The sequence below is a fragment of the Arvicanthis niloticus genome, chromosome 8 (genome assembly GCF_011762505.2).
Source record: "Arvicanthis niloticus isolate mArvNil1 chromosome 8, mArvNil1.pat.X, whole genome shotgun sequence".
Classification (NCBI taxonomy): domain Eukaryota; kingdom Metazoa; phylum Chordata; class Mammalia; order Rodentia; family Muridae; genus Arvicanthis; species Arvicanthis niloticus.
The window spans coordinates 9,404,932-9,419,236 of record NC_047665.1 but is presented as its reverse complement, the minus strand read 5'-3'; the positions used below and the strand labels follow the sequence as shown (position 1 = coordinate 9,419,236).

The 14,305-nt window shown below is 44.6% G+C and overlaps 1 pseudogene; it reads left to right on the top strand.

Moving 5' to 3' along the window:
• The first annotated feature begins 4,245 nt into the window (after positions 1-4,245).
• LOC117713759 (large ribosomal subunit protein eL37-like) lies at positions 4,246-5,766 on the top strand (annotated as a pseudogene).
• Positions 5,767-14,305: the final 8,539 nt, after the last annotated feature.

The following is a 14,305-nucleotide window of genomic DNA, read 5'->3' as shown; positions in this document are numbered from 1 at the left end:
CGCCCCGCCTTCGGTTCGAGCCCCCGCAGCCCACCTCCAGCTCCAGAGCCTGCAAGCCGCGCCGAGCTGGCGCCGGGTGCATTCCCCGAAAACTTTCATCCAGAGCCGATTTCATGAGCTGCGTGATATTAGCGTCCTCTTCCTGCGTGGGAGGAGGGAGCTGAGGCTGGGAAAGGCTCGAGTGCCCCGTGCGCGCAGCAGAGCCTTGTTCTCTTGGCCCAGTACTGCGTGAGGCATCCCGCCGCCCTATCTGTGTGATGATCCCCTGAAATCAGGGACTGTTCCTCTTTCTCTGTGTCTGGTAACATTGATGTTCATTAAGGCAACTGGCCGAGTTCTTAGAGCAGAATGTCAATTTGTCCCATTATTGGTTAGGTTCCCGTTGATTACTCAGTACAGGTGGAGCCTGTTTTCTCCACAGTAAAGTTGCCATTTTCTTTGGTAATTAATATATGTATTGAGACGGCAGATTGTATGCCATGTGCCATGCCTCAAACTCTCATTGCAATTATTTTTGTTTTTGTTTTTTAATTGTAGCCTATCCGACTTCGAATTCTTGTGTAGCAGAGGCTGGCTTCAAACTAGTGACCTTTTTCAAAAATAGAGTATCATTTTTATCTTTTTTTGGTTGTGTTTTTGTTTTTCAAGACAGGGTTTCTCCATGTACCCCTGGCTGTTCCAGGAGCTCATTCTGTAGATAAGGCCGGCTTCAAATTCACAGAAATCTGCGTGCCTCTGCCTCTGGGGTGCTGGGATTAGAAGCATGCACCGCCACTGCCCCGTGAATACCTCTTTTTATTCTTTGACAATTTTATACATACAAAATAATGCATTTTGATCATATGCACCCTCTGGCATATCTCATGCCTACCAGGCATCACCCCACCCCCCCAACAATTCCCTTCCCCCTTCATATCCTCTCCTTTTTAGTGTTAATAACCCACTAATGTGTGCCGGTCTTCACAGCTGTAGTGAGTTCATGGTTGATGTCAGCCCTGGAACAGCATTTCTCACATTCACCTTCATCCTCTGGGTCTTACGCTCTTCCCCTCCTCCTCTTGTTTCCTGGCCCTTGGCTGGTGATGTTGATGACACAGGCATCCCATTTGGGGCAGGTCACATAACAGCCACTTAAAATTCTCAGCACTTTGAGAAGTTATGAGTCTGCACCAGCAGCTAACCACTGCAGGGAGAAGATTCTCTGGGCAAAGTTGAGAGCAATACTAACTTATAGGTATAAACATAAATATTTAGAAGGCAACAGTAGTGAATTCCCTCTCCAGTCGGTGACCTGCTGGTGTCTAGTTCACACTACCAGGTATGAAGTGTCGCTGGTCTTTGCTACTTTGTGGTTCTTCTTTTTCTTACCGTTTATTCCCACCCCTGGTTCACCCCCTATCACTAGATAGGATCGGGGGAGGGTCTGAATCTAATTTTGTTGTCCTTGTTTCTTCTTCCAGCACAAACTGCAACCATCCCCCATGAACACCAGCATTCACCGGCCCCACCTAGTTATATAACCTCTCTGCATTTGTATAACCTCTGAAAAGGTCCCAGAATTCCAAACATCACACAATTGTAGAAACTATCTGCAGCTGGCAAAACCACGCCTCTGCTAGAGCACCAGGCAAATCAGCTACTGTGGACAGTTCGAAGCAACCCCATATCACCGCACCTGAGATTAAAATGAAGACATAGTCTTAAAATAATTCTGTTTAAAAAAAAAAAAAAAAAAGCCAAGCCAGGCAGTGGTGACACACGCCTTTAATCCCAGCACTTGGGAGGCAGAGGCAGGAGGATTTCTGAGTTCAAGGCCAACCTGGTCTATAGAGTGAGTTCCAGGACAAGCCAGGGCTACACAGAGAAACCCTGTCTTGAAAAGAAAAAAGGAAAAAAGAAAAAAGAAATCTGTACTGTGGAGCAGGCCTCAAATCCAATCCAATTGGTTGCCCCTATAATGTTCATGCCACTACTACACCAGTGAGAACTTTAGGTTTTTGAGTCAGGGTCTCACTATGCAGCTTTGGTTGGCCTTGAGTCTGGCATGTAGACCAGGCTGGCCTCAAACTCACAGAGGTCCATCGGATTCTGCTTCATGCATGCTTTTTTTTTTTTTTTAATTTAAGTTATATACATGCATGTATGTGTGTCTGTGTATGGGTAAGTGCATATATGTGCAGGTGCCTGCAGAGACCAGAGCTGTAAGATACTATGGATCTAGATACACAGTAGCTAGAGTTACAGGAGGATGTCAGAGTTAAGGATATGTGGGTGCTGAGAACTGAAGTCTGGTTTCCTGCAGTAGCAACACTGACTCTTTCCAGCCCCAGTGGGATGCCTGGCAGGTTGATATTACAGCATAAAAGGTGCCTGTCTGGGTACTGTTGTTGTCTTTTCCACCCCAGCAGCCTGGGCAGCACATTATAGTACTGCAAAAGCTCAATGAAGAAAGGAGGCACACCACCACCCAAAAGGCTTCTTGTGCCCTTTCTCAGTCAGCTTCTATTCCAGCCCACTCCCAGGACACCAGTGCTCTGATTTCTGTTACTAGGGAGTGCTTTCTTCATCAGCTCATCCCTGTCATTTTTATTTTTTTAAAGATTTATTTATTTCATTTATATGAGTACACTGTAGCTGTCTTCAAACATGCCAGAAGAGGGCATCAGATCCCATTACAGATAGTTGTGAGCCACCACGTGGTTGCTGGGAATTGAACTCAGGACCTTTGGAAGAGCTCTTAACCACTAAGCCATCTCTCCAGCCAGCTGTTTTTATTTATTTATTTATTTTTGTTGTTGTTGTTTTGAGACAGGGTTTCTGGCTGTCTTGGAACTCACTCAGTAGACCAGGCTGGCCTCAAACTCAGAAATCTGCCTGCCTCTGCCTCCCAAGTGCTGGGATTAAAGGCCTGCGCCACCACTGCCCGGCCCTGTTTTTATTTTTAAAAGAGCCATGTATTTGGGCTGAAGAGATGGCTTAGTGGTTAAGAGCACTTACTGCTGTCTCAGATGACCCAGGATCCGTTCCCAGCATCCGCGTCAGGTGGCTTGCAGCTCTAATTTCAGGAGATCCAATGCCTTCTCCTGGTCTCCTGGGTATTGTATGCACACAATACACATACAGACATTCACACACACACACACACACACACACACACACACACACAAATAATTTAGAGATTTGTTTTCTGTGCATTAGTGTTTTGCCTCATGTATGTGTGTGTGAGGGTGCCAGATCCCCTGGATCTGGAGTTACAGACAGTTGTGAAGTCCATGTGGTTGCTGGGAATTGAACCCAGGTCTGGAAGAGCAAGCAGCCAGTGCTCTTAACTGCTGAGCCATCTCTCCAGCCCCCTAAAAATAAATAAATAAATAATAAAAACTAAAAACCTTTTTGAAAGTATCATTTGTGTGTGTGTTCACATGTGTGTTCACAGACCAGGAAAGGCCCGTGTCCTCTGTCACTCATCACCTAACCTTTAAAGCAAGGTTACTCACTGAGCTTTGCCTCAACAGTTATTTCAGGTTGTCACTGTACAAGTCTTTCTCTCTCTCTCTCTCTCTCTCTCTCTCTCTCTCTCTCTCTCTCTCTCAATCACTTTCTGCCACTGTGACAAAATACTCAGAAAACAACTTTAAAAGATCCAAGACCTTCTTTGGATCATGATTTCAGTCCATGACTCCATTGCTTTGGGGCCTGTGTGTATCGAGGCAGAATGTCAGCATTGTGGCAGAGGGTGTGCCGAAGGTCACTTCATGGTGGGCAGGAGGCAGAGGCACAGAGAGGGACAGCCAAGTCAGGACAAAACATATCCAATCCCCATTGCCTGCCTTATCCATACAGATGGTTGGTGTTCACCATGAGATCCCTCCTGGCCTCAGGTCCTTCTGCTTCCAGCTTCTGACTGCACCACTTCGCCCAATGTCTTGATTAATTTTTATATGTTGGTCCATCCTTGACCAGGAATGTTTCCGGTGTATAATCCTTTTGTTGTACTGCTAACTTTGGTCAGTTGGTTTTCTTTTTTGTTTTGTTTTGTTTTTTCTCCATGTAGCCTTGGTAGTCCTGAAACTTTCTCTATAGACCAGGCCCCGAACTCACAGACATCTGCCTTCCTCTGCCTTCCGGGTGCTGGGATTAAAGATGTCTGCCACCATACTGGGCTCAAGAGCTTCATTATTTTTGGCTCTGTATTTGTTTTTTCTATCCTTGCACTACTGAGCACACGGAGTGAGTTAAGCAGGGATGCTCTTTACTCTTCAGTTTCGTGAGACGGCTGAGGCAAATGCTGGGGGCATAGTTCAAAGGTAGATACTTGTATAGTTTGTTCACAGCCCTGAATTGGATTCCCATTATCACCAAAATAATAATAAATAAGCATCTGGGTGAGATGTCTGCCATAGCCTATAGTGCCAGCTACCCAAAAGTTGAAATAAGAGGAGTATTTGATTGTAGGAGATGAAGACCAGCTAACATATCAAGATTCTGTCTCAGCTCTTCCGCTCTCTTTGGCCTCGATGGTAGGAGCAAGATGACGAAGGAATGTCATCCTTTGGAAAGTGTCAAATCCGCTGTGCCACCACTGTGGCTCCAAGACCTACCACCTTCAAGTCGACTTGTGGCAAATGCGGCTACCCTGCCAAGCACAAGAGAAAGTATAACTGGAGAGCCAAGGCTAAGAGACAAAACACCACCAGGACTGGTCGGATGAGACACCTAAGGATTGTCCATTGCAGATTCAGACTTGGATTCTGTGAAGGAACAACACCCAAACCCAAGAGGGCAGCTGTTGCAGCATCCAGTTCATCGTGAGGATTTCAATCAGTCATAAAATAAATATTCTTGTTTCAAAAAAAAACTGTCTCAAAAACAAACAAACAAACAAACAAACAGGAGGTGTGCACAGAAGTCCACAGCTGTAATCCCAGCACCCAGAACAAAGGCAGCGTGGGAACAAATTGAAGACCAGCTTGGACTGTATGGTGTGACCTTATCTTAAAAACAAAGCAATGAAAATGTACAAATGGCCAGCAGTCACATGAAGAGACTCATTAGTCATCACCAAAATGCAAATCCACGACACAGTTAGATAGCACCTCACACCCTTACGATAGCACACGCTTCTTTTCAAAGGGAGAAGTGTTAACAGGGTCACTGAAAACTTGGCTCCACTACAGACTGTAGAATGTAAAAATGTAGCTGCTGTTTCTTCAAAAAGTTAAAAATAGAATTACCAGATGACCCAGCAACTTGAATCCCAGGTCTTTATCCACAAGAATCAAAACTATTAGAAACAAAGTTCTATGCAAATACTCCCAGCAGGGTTATTAATGACAGTCGACAGTAAGCAAGGCATGGTGGGACGCATCTCCACAGTGGGCTCTTGGAGGTTTGAGGCAGTAAGATCAGGAGTTTGAAGATAGGTTGGTTTATAATAACAAAAACCTTGTCTCAGAAAAAAAAAAAACACAAACAAAACACAACAAAATAATCTAAATATATCCATTAGCTGATTACCAAGTGAAAACTGTGGTCACTTCATAAAGCACAACACTTTTCAGTCATAAAAAGCATGACATAGGTTGGGCGGTGGTGGCGCACGCCTTTAATCCCAGCACTTGGGAGGCAGAGGCAGGCGGATTTCTGAGTTTGAGGCCAGCTTCATCTACAGAGTGAATTCCAGGACAGCCAGGGCTATACAGAGAAACCCTGTCTCAAAAAACCAAAAAAAAAAAAAAAAAAAAAAAAAAAAAAAAAAAAAAAAAAAAAAAAGCATGACATATGCTTCAACATAATTGAACTTTGAAAGCATTACAGTAAGTGAAGGAAGCTTAAAAAAAAAGCATGAATTCATACAATAAAGTATAGGTTAATGTCTGCTAGCAACTAAGGAAGTGACTAACCTGCAAATAGAAGGTTTATATCCCGGATAACTAGACAGTAGATGCTCTAGTCTGCTTGGTGGTTCTGTGACAAGCACCATGGCCAAAAGCAACTTAGAGGCGGAAAAGGTGCTGGTGACCAGCCCAGCATCCAGGTAGACTGAGGCAGGCAGCCATGAGTGGTGTTAGTGGTGATCGGAGTCAGGGCTGCTTTATCTTTGGCAATTCTGGTTGTAACTCTTTGCTATTCTGTAGCCCAAAGCCCCTGGCTTCTGGTAATTTGATTCCCACTGATGGCAGCAGGGAATTTAAGAAAAAGTCTTAGTTTCTCTCTGGCCAGGTGAGAGACCTGAAGTTAGTTAACTCTTCATGAGCCAGAGAAAAAAGAAAGAGGGGAGAAAAAGGAGAGAATTCAAGCACACATATAGGCACACGGAGATACACACTCTTTGGCTGGGCCCAACCCCCTGCCTCAACAATTCCGCAAGTGTTCATGCATTCTTATATAATACACATACACCTATACATGTATGTATGTGCATACATATAGACAAACAGACATATACATATATACCTCTGGTGGATAGAACACAGCCCCCAAAGCCATACTGGATTTTCTCTGGCAATTTATACCTTCTTAGACAAAAGCTGTTTATAAAATTAGCTCATAGATAAAGTGTTACACAAAAGGAGAGTTACAGAAGGATGTTGCTAGTAAATTCAAAGCAGTGTTTCACTCTGTAAGCTCGTTTACAAGTTTAAAGCAACAGTTTCACATGCCCTTGCTTTATCACAGTGCACACCTGTGGCTTCATCATCCTTGGACCTGACCTAGAATGAACGTTTTCCTTGATCACAAATTGGTTCCAAGACTGCTTTCGTATCCTAGTGCATTAACCCTAGACACATGGAAGTTTACAGAACTCTAATTGCAGCTTTATTCTAGGGGGGGGGGGTTGAGATTATTTGTATCATTTTAAAAGTTCTATAAAAATCATTTTCAGAAATTGTGAAATCATCAATTTGTCTCTATAGAATTACTACATGAGCTTCCATCTTCTTGTAGACCTGCAGGAATTTGTCCAACAGGGTGGTCAGATGTCTAGGAATCATTAGGCTATGTAATAGTTACAGAAAAGGCAGGCAGATCGGCAGTAAGAAGGAGGAAGTCTTGGGTGAACTTGCATCTCAGAATTCACCCATCACAGCCATGCAAAATGGTGGGCCATCTCCAGAAGACTTCCTTGCTTGCCTTAGCTTTTTCTAGATGGCTTCTGTCAGGTCTTCTGTCAAAAGGATTTGCTACAGCTCTCAGCTTAGGACCCATGATTAAGGGAAGTCTGGGCAAGAACTCGAGAGGGATCTTGAAGGGTGGACACTGCTTGCTGCTTGGCTTTCTTAGACAGCTCAGGACCGACCACAGTGTGCTGGACCTTCTTACATCCGTTACCCACCAAGACAGTTTCCCCTGGACACACCCACAGGCCAGTCTGATCTGGGAAATCCCTCAGTTGAGATTCCCCTTTTTAAGTGACTCTAGGCTGTGTCAAATTGACAATGGAAGTTAAGTAGGACAGTAGAGGTGATTGGGTATCCATTTGGTAAATGTCTTAGAATTGCACAGTATAGCCGGGTGGTGGTGGCGCACGCCTTTAATCCCAGCACTTGGGAGGCAGAGGCAGGTGGATTTCTGAGTTCGAGGCCAGCCTGGTCTACAGAGTGAGTTCCAGGACAGCCAGGACTACACAGAGAAACTCTGTCTCGAAAAACCAAAAAAAAAAAAAAAAAAAAGAATTGTACAGTATAAAATGGGCAAAATGGCCTGAAACTTGAAGCTTTCGTGGTCTCCTCCCCCTTGGTCTCCTTCATGCACATGAAACAGTACTGCCCTGTCTATGACAGAACAATAGACACCATAAAGAACTCAGAAAAGTTGGGTATTATTCTCACAGCCCAAACTGAGAGAATGACTGTGGATCAGAGAGACCTAAATAAGACAATCCCACCTTCCCATGACACCGTGCTCAATATCACTCTTTTGATACAAATGACTGTTACAAGTGATGGAGTCTTTATATCTTCATTAGACCTTCCTGGTGCAGTTTTTTAAGTGTAGTAATAGTAGTAGTAGTATTTTGAGACAGGTTTCTTTGTTTAGCCCTGGCTGTCCTGGAACTCACTTTATAGACCAGGCTGGCCTCGAACTCAGAGATCCACCTGCCTCTGCCTCCTGAGTACCAAGAGTAAAAGTGTGTGCCCCCACCTCCAAACCTTTAACATTTTTTCTTTTAATAGATTTTATTTATTATTTTTTATTTTTTAGATACATAAGTATTTGCTTGTGAGTATGTATGTGCACCACATGTGTGTCTGGCAGCCTCAGAGGCCAGACAAGAGTGTCAGATCCCCTGAATGTGGAATTCCAGATGATTATAAGCTACCATGCAGGTGCCAGGAATGAAGTTCAGGTCCTGTGCAAGAGTAATAAGTTCTTCTAACCACTAAGCCATTTAGTGTTTGCATAGCTCCTGGATCCTAGGACCAATTTGCATTCATTTAAAAAAAAAAAAAAAGATTTATTTATTTTGTATATGTGAGTACACTGTAGCTGTCTTCAGACGCACCAGAAGAGGGCATCAGATCCCATTACAGATGGTTGTGAGCCACCATGTGGTTGCTGGGAATTAAACTCAGGACCTCTGGTAGAGCAGTCAGTGCTCTTAACCGCTGAGCCACCTCTCCAGCCCTGCATTCATTACTCACTATCCCCAGTGGTCCCCAGAGCTCCTCTAAGCTCACCTTACAATCTCTCCATGTGTCATGGATGGTGACTCAGGACCATGCTTTCTTACTCTGTTCACTTCTGTAAGGAGATTTCATTACACAGATGACCATGCTAACTAATCCCTGCTTCGTATGTTCAGAAAAGCATCTAAAAGATGCTGGTGCACCTAAAGAAAGAGGGGGAAAGGCAGCACAGCTGTAACATTCTTGAGAGTATTATGGTCTGGAAAGACGTGTATGATACCCAACAATGTAGAAAACATTGTACAAAAGTCTGTGCCTATAAATGTAAAGGAGTTACTAGTATTCTTGGGGATCCTCTGGATATTAGAGGGTTTTTTGTTTTTGTTTTTGTTTTTGTTTTTACCCTGCTTAGCTGTCTCGGCCCGAACTGCCCGGCTTTGTGGGCCAAAATGTTGTGGCCTGCTCCGCTCCAGGCTTGGCGGCCACTGTGTCCTGGCCCAAGCTGCCACTTCAGTCCGAGGGTCAGGGTCGAGAGAGAGAGAGAGAGAGAGAGAGAGAGAGAGAGAGAGAGAGAGAGAGAGAGAGAAAGGGGAAGAGACTCGAATGGAGACAAGACAGAAAGTCTGATCAAGTCTCGTTTATTGAAGGGAATTCTGAGGTATTTATACGCTTTTGCCACCTGCCTTGTAGGCACGTGGATACCACGTGCCTTGCAGGTGTTGATATGACGTAAGCCTTACAGGCGTCTATAGCGTGGACAGCACGTGCACCGTGCGCCTTGCAGGCATGCGCCTTACAGGCATGTATGGCCTGGATAGCATGTGGACAGCACGTGAACTGCATGCCTTGCAGGCGTGGCTACCACGTGCGCCTTGCAGCTGGGGGCAATAAACAGCAACACAAAATATGTGGGATATCAGAGTGTGCTTCAGCTGTTGTAGGCCATTGAAAACCAAATCTCTTATCAGGGTATATGGTTCCAGATGGCTGCAAAGATAATCTAGCCGCTTTCTGCTAAAAGTCGGCTCCCAACACTTAGCCTAGTCGTTCATTCTCTGTGTAACTTGATAAAGAGTGTTCTGTGTGAAATTGAGTCAAAAGGGGCTTCTTTTTCTTGTAGGGCAGGCTAAACAGCTGTGTGCTCTATCAGCCCAGTGTTCTCCTTATGTTAGAAATCAACTGAAGCCCAGAAAGCTATAAGGGGTGGTCACAGCAGGAATAACTTGAGCAAATGCTTTCAGTTTCAGGCATGGATGGGGCTAACACTAGACCAGCAATTTCTGCCTATGAAGGCAGCATTACTAAAGTGGATAGTCATTGGCTGTCCCACCTCAGGAACCATAGAAACAGCTTAGGAAGGTTTGCAGTCATGGCTTGGAATGAGGCCTTTTGACAGAGCCTTTTTATGGGGTGGCAAAATATCAACCCCTACAAGGGCGGCATGTGTAGCCACCGCAATATGGCAAGCTATCTGCAAGCCCACTCACCAACGCCATACAGGTTATTCTGAATTTTCAGATGCCTTTTGATTTTTAAGCCTTGACACAGTCCTCTGTGACACATGCATGGTATTTATTTACAGTGAAAGGTGAGCAAACTCTGTGTGTGTGTGTGTGTGTGTGTGTGTGTGTGTGTGTGTGTGTAGTTTTTGGAGGTAACATAGCCCTGGCTATCCTGGAATTCACTATATAGATCTGGCTGGCTTCAAACTCACAAAGACCTGCCTGCCTCTGCCTCCCGAATACTAGTGATTACTAGGATTAAAGGCGTGAGCTACCATACTAGGTTGACCTCAGTATTTGTACACAGATCTTCTTGGAAAACATCAGAAATATTTTGTGACTCATATAAAGCAGAATTTGGCCTCCAAGCCTACCGTGTTCTGGCAGTTCTGATAGCCTTCTCAGAAGCCTGAGGATCTTTAACAGACAATTTTTTTTTTTAAAGATTCATAATGGCTATTCCTGATTGTCAACTTGACTACATCTGGAATGAACTACAATCCAGAATTGCAGGGCTCACCTGTGATCCAGATCTTGAGGCTGGAAGACACAAGTTTCTGACCTGGATCTTGACATGGAGATCTTGAGGCACAGTGGCCATGGAAAGTTTAGGCCTAGGCAAGGTAGTGAAAGAATTAAAAATCTTTTAAACGTTTCATAGATGGAGTCAAAAGTGCAGATGAGCTTGTTCTGCACTCTGGGCTCCAGGAAACTAGCTATCCACAAGACAAATTAGATGAGATAGGAGTTCAGAGCTGGGAGTTCAGGTCAGCATGACTGAGTGCTATGGATACCAGGAGAGTTTGAGTTGGGAGTTCTCAGCGTGCCCGTACATCCTGGATACCAGGAACTTGGCTGATTACGTATAGGCTCTTAGAGAATAGCCTGTTCCTTGTACCCTGTCACAAACTGAATAATGGGCTGGGACTTTCCACAGGTGCTCTCCAATAACCCTCCCTTACTCCCCCTGGGTTGTGGTTTCCCCCGAGTTGTGGTTTGGGGCTTTAAATTCTGTCTCCAAAGCCCGGGGGTCAGACCCCATTGCCCCTGCATGGGCTACAGATCTTGACCTCAGTATACTGATTAAAATATGCCTCTTGCTGATTACATCAAATTTGATGTCTTACAGTTAATGGGTGGCCGCGAATTCCCAAGGCTTAGGTGACGTCCTCCATTCGTGGGGGCCTTACAGTAGTACACACCTTTAATTCCAAGAGACTAAAGCAAGAAGATCTCTGAGTTCAAGTCCCAGATCCAGGTGTGCTGGTACACACCTTTAATCTGGGCCACACTGTCTTCTGGAGACCTACATAAGGACATTGGAAGAAGGAAGATTCGCTCTTCTCTGCCTGCTTGCACTTACTCGCCAGCACATCTGTTGGAATCTACTTCTACAGAAGACCAGTTGAAACAACCAGCCTTGTGAGACTGAGCAGTTGTTAAAATCTATTTAATTTTCTTTGTATCTTGTGTGTTTTCAGAGGAAAATAGCAATGCACTGTACACCTTTGATGACATCTGTCCTCAAAGCAAACACTGAATAGGTATTTCTTGATGAATTCCTAATACCTATAGAAGGAGACCATAATTAACCACTATGCACTGGTTACTTTCTCATTGCTGTGATGAGACACCATGACCAAGGGAACTTACAGAAGAGAGAGTTGATTTTGGCTTATGTCTCCAGAGAGATAAGAGTCCATCAGGGCAGGGAGGAAAGGCTGCAAGTAGCAGGCCAGAGGGCAGCAGATCTCCTGAAACTGGAGTTACAGGTTTTATGAGTTGTCTGATGTAAGTGCAGAGAACCTGGTCAGGTCATCTGCAAGAGCAGCAAGTGCCCTTCCACCTCATTTTGAGAATAGGGTCTTTCACTGAACCTGGAGCTTATCAATTTTGCTAGACTGGCTGGACAATGAGTTCCAGGCATCTGCTTGTCTCTGCCCCTCACTGTTGGGATTGCAGATCAGTACTGCAGAGCCAGGCTTTGCATGAGTGCTGAAGACCTGAACTCAGGTCCTCATGTGAGCCTGGCAGACACTTTAGCAACTGAGCTATCTTCCTAGCCCGTCCCTTGGAATTTTTTTAGCATTGTATTAATTACACATAGTGAAGACTATTCACAGTATGTATAAAAGTATAGCTTGATCATCTCACTGTTCTTCCTTTTGCCCTTCCCCACCCCACTCTGCTCTTCGTCCCCGATGATCCTCATTTTCCTTTCAGCTTTAGATTCTACATATGACAGAAAATATGTGATACTTGGTAAAAATACTTCACTTAACCTGATGGCCTCCATCATCTCCCTGCAAACAATGTAACTGCATTCTGTTTTATAGCTGAATAAAATTCTATTATATAGATATACAGGATTTACACTTCTTTTTTTTTTTTCCCAAGGGGGAGGGGGTTTATTCAGGGGAAAGGGCAAAGGTGGGGAGAGGAAGATGGAAGAGATGGATTTACACTTCTTTATTTTATGTGCTTTGATGTTTTTCCTGCATGTAGATATGTTTGCAACTGGAGTTACAGACAGTTGTGAGCTGCCATGTTGGTGCTGGGAATTGAACCTGGGTCCTCTGGAATAGTAGTTAAGACTTCTTTACTGCGACTTCTTTACTGCTGAGCTATCTATCTCTCCAGTGCCAGAATTTTGTTTTGTTTTTGAGATGGGGTTTCTCGACGGGCAGTGGTGGTGCACGCCTTTAATCCCACCTCTTGGGAGGCAGAGGCAGGTGGATTTCTGAGTTCGAGGCCAGCCTGGTCTACAGAGTGAGTTCCAGGACAGCCAGGGCTACACAGAGAAACCCTGTCTTGAAAAACCAAAGAAGAAGAAGGAGAAGGAGAAGGAGAAGGAGAAAGAGGAAAGAAAGAAAGAAAGAAAGAGAGAGAGAGAGAGAGAGAGAGAGAGAGAGAGAGAGAGAGATGGGGTTTCTTTGTGTGGTCCTGGCTGTCCTGGAACTCGCTCTGTAGACTCAGGCATCCATTTGCCTTTGCCAACCGAGTACTGGGATTAAAGGTATGTGCTGCCATGCCCTGTTATATACAGACTTATTTTTTGTCCACTCATCTACTGGTAGACCCTTAGGCTGATTCTATAATTCACTGTGTATCTGTAAATATGTGAATACAGGTATGTCTATAGTAAACTGACTTTGACTCTTGGAAGTGTACACCAGTCCTGGTGTAGCTAGATTGTATAGTAGTTCTAATTTTAATTTTGAGGGGAGTCTTTATTCTGATTTCTATAATGAATGAATGAATAATTTAGATTCCCATCAGCAGAATATCACCTCTCCCTAGCGTGACTGCTATTATAAATTGCTTGTGTGGCTCACGTTTTTATTGGACAGTATTAGGCTAAGAAGCCTCTAAAGGTTAGAAAAAAATGGACGCGGGGGGGGGGGCGGTTATTCCTTTGATTGTTGTCGTTTTGATATATGGTCTCATTATGTAGTACAGGTTGGTCTTGAGTTCAAGATCTTCAAGCCTCGGCCTCCAAAGTGTGCTTTTATGGCCCTGGAAAAGGCAAGGGAGGAACGGGCAGGCTACAAGTTAATCGCATTCAACAAAAAGTAACAGAGTCTTAAGTGGTTTGCTCCAGGATGCCCTCCCTCGTTCAAGGAATTATATACACTTAAAGTAAAGTCTCCTGGACCTAGTCCAACTATCTATCTTTGGTCTGTCAAAGGGATGAAGAGCCCTGGGCTCTGGGCTTGAGGTTGGACAAGGATCCCACCCACGTACAGAGCTCTGAGTGTCTGGGAGCATCATTAACCGGGTTACAGACACTCCTAATAAGCAACAACAAAGCCTCGCCACTGTTTCCCCCAGTAAGGCAGCCAACTTTACGGAAGGATTAAGTATCAAACTGGCGCTATTTCGCCAAAGCAATAGTTTCCTGAGAAATCTTCAAGAATGTCGTAGATAATTAAAAAACGGTTAAGGAGCAACCAGATTGCAGGACTTTTCCGAGCTACTGGAGACACACTGACCCTCTGGGCTCTGTCATCTTTTCAGCAATTTCAGATCTTTGATAGATACTTACATCGGCAGTTTCCGGAATTGTTCGGCATAGACTCGAGAACGTCGCCCTCTGGCGGCGGGATTCGGAAGGGGCGGGGGGGGGGGGTTGGCTGTGAGCTAGCGCGCGCAGACGCAGTTGAGTACCGGCGG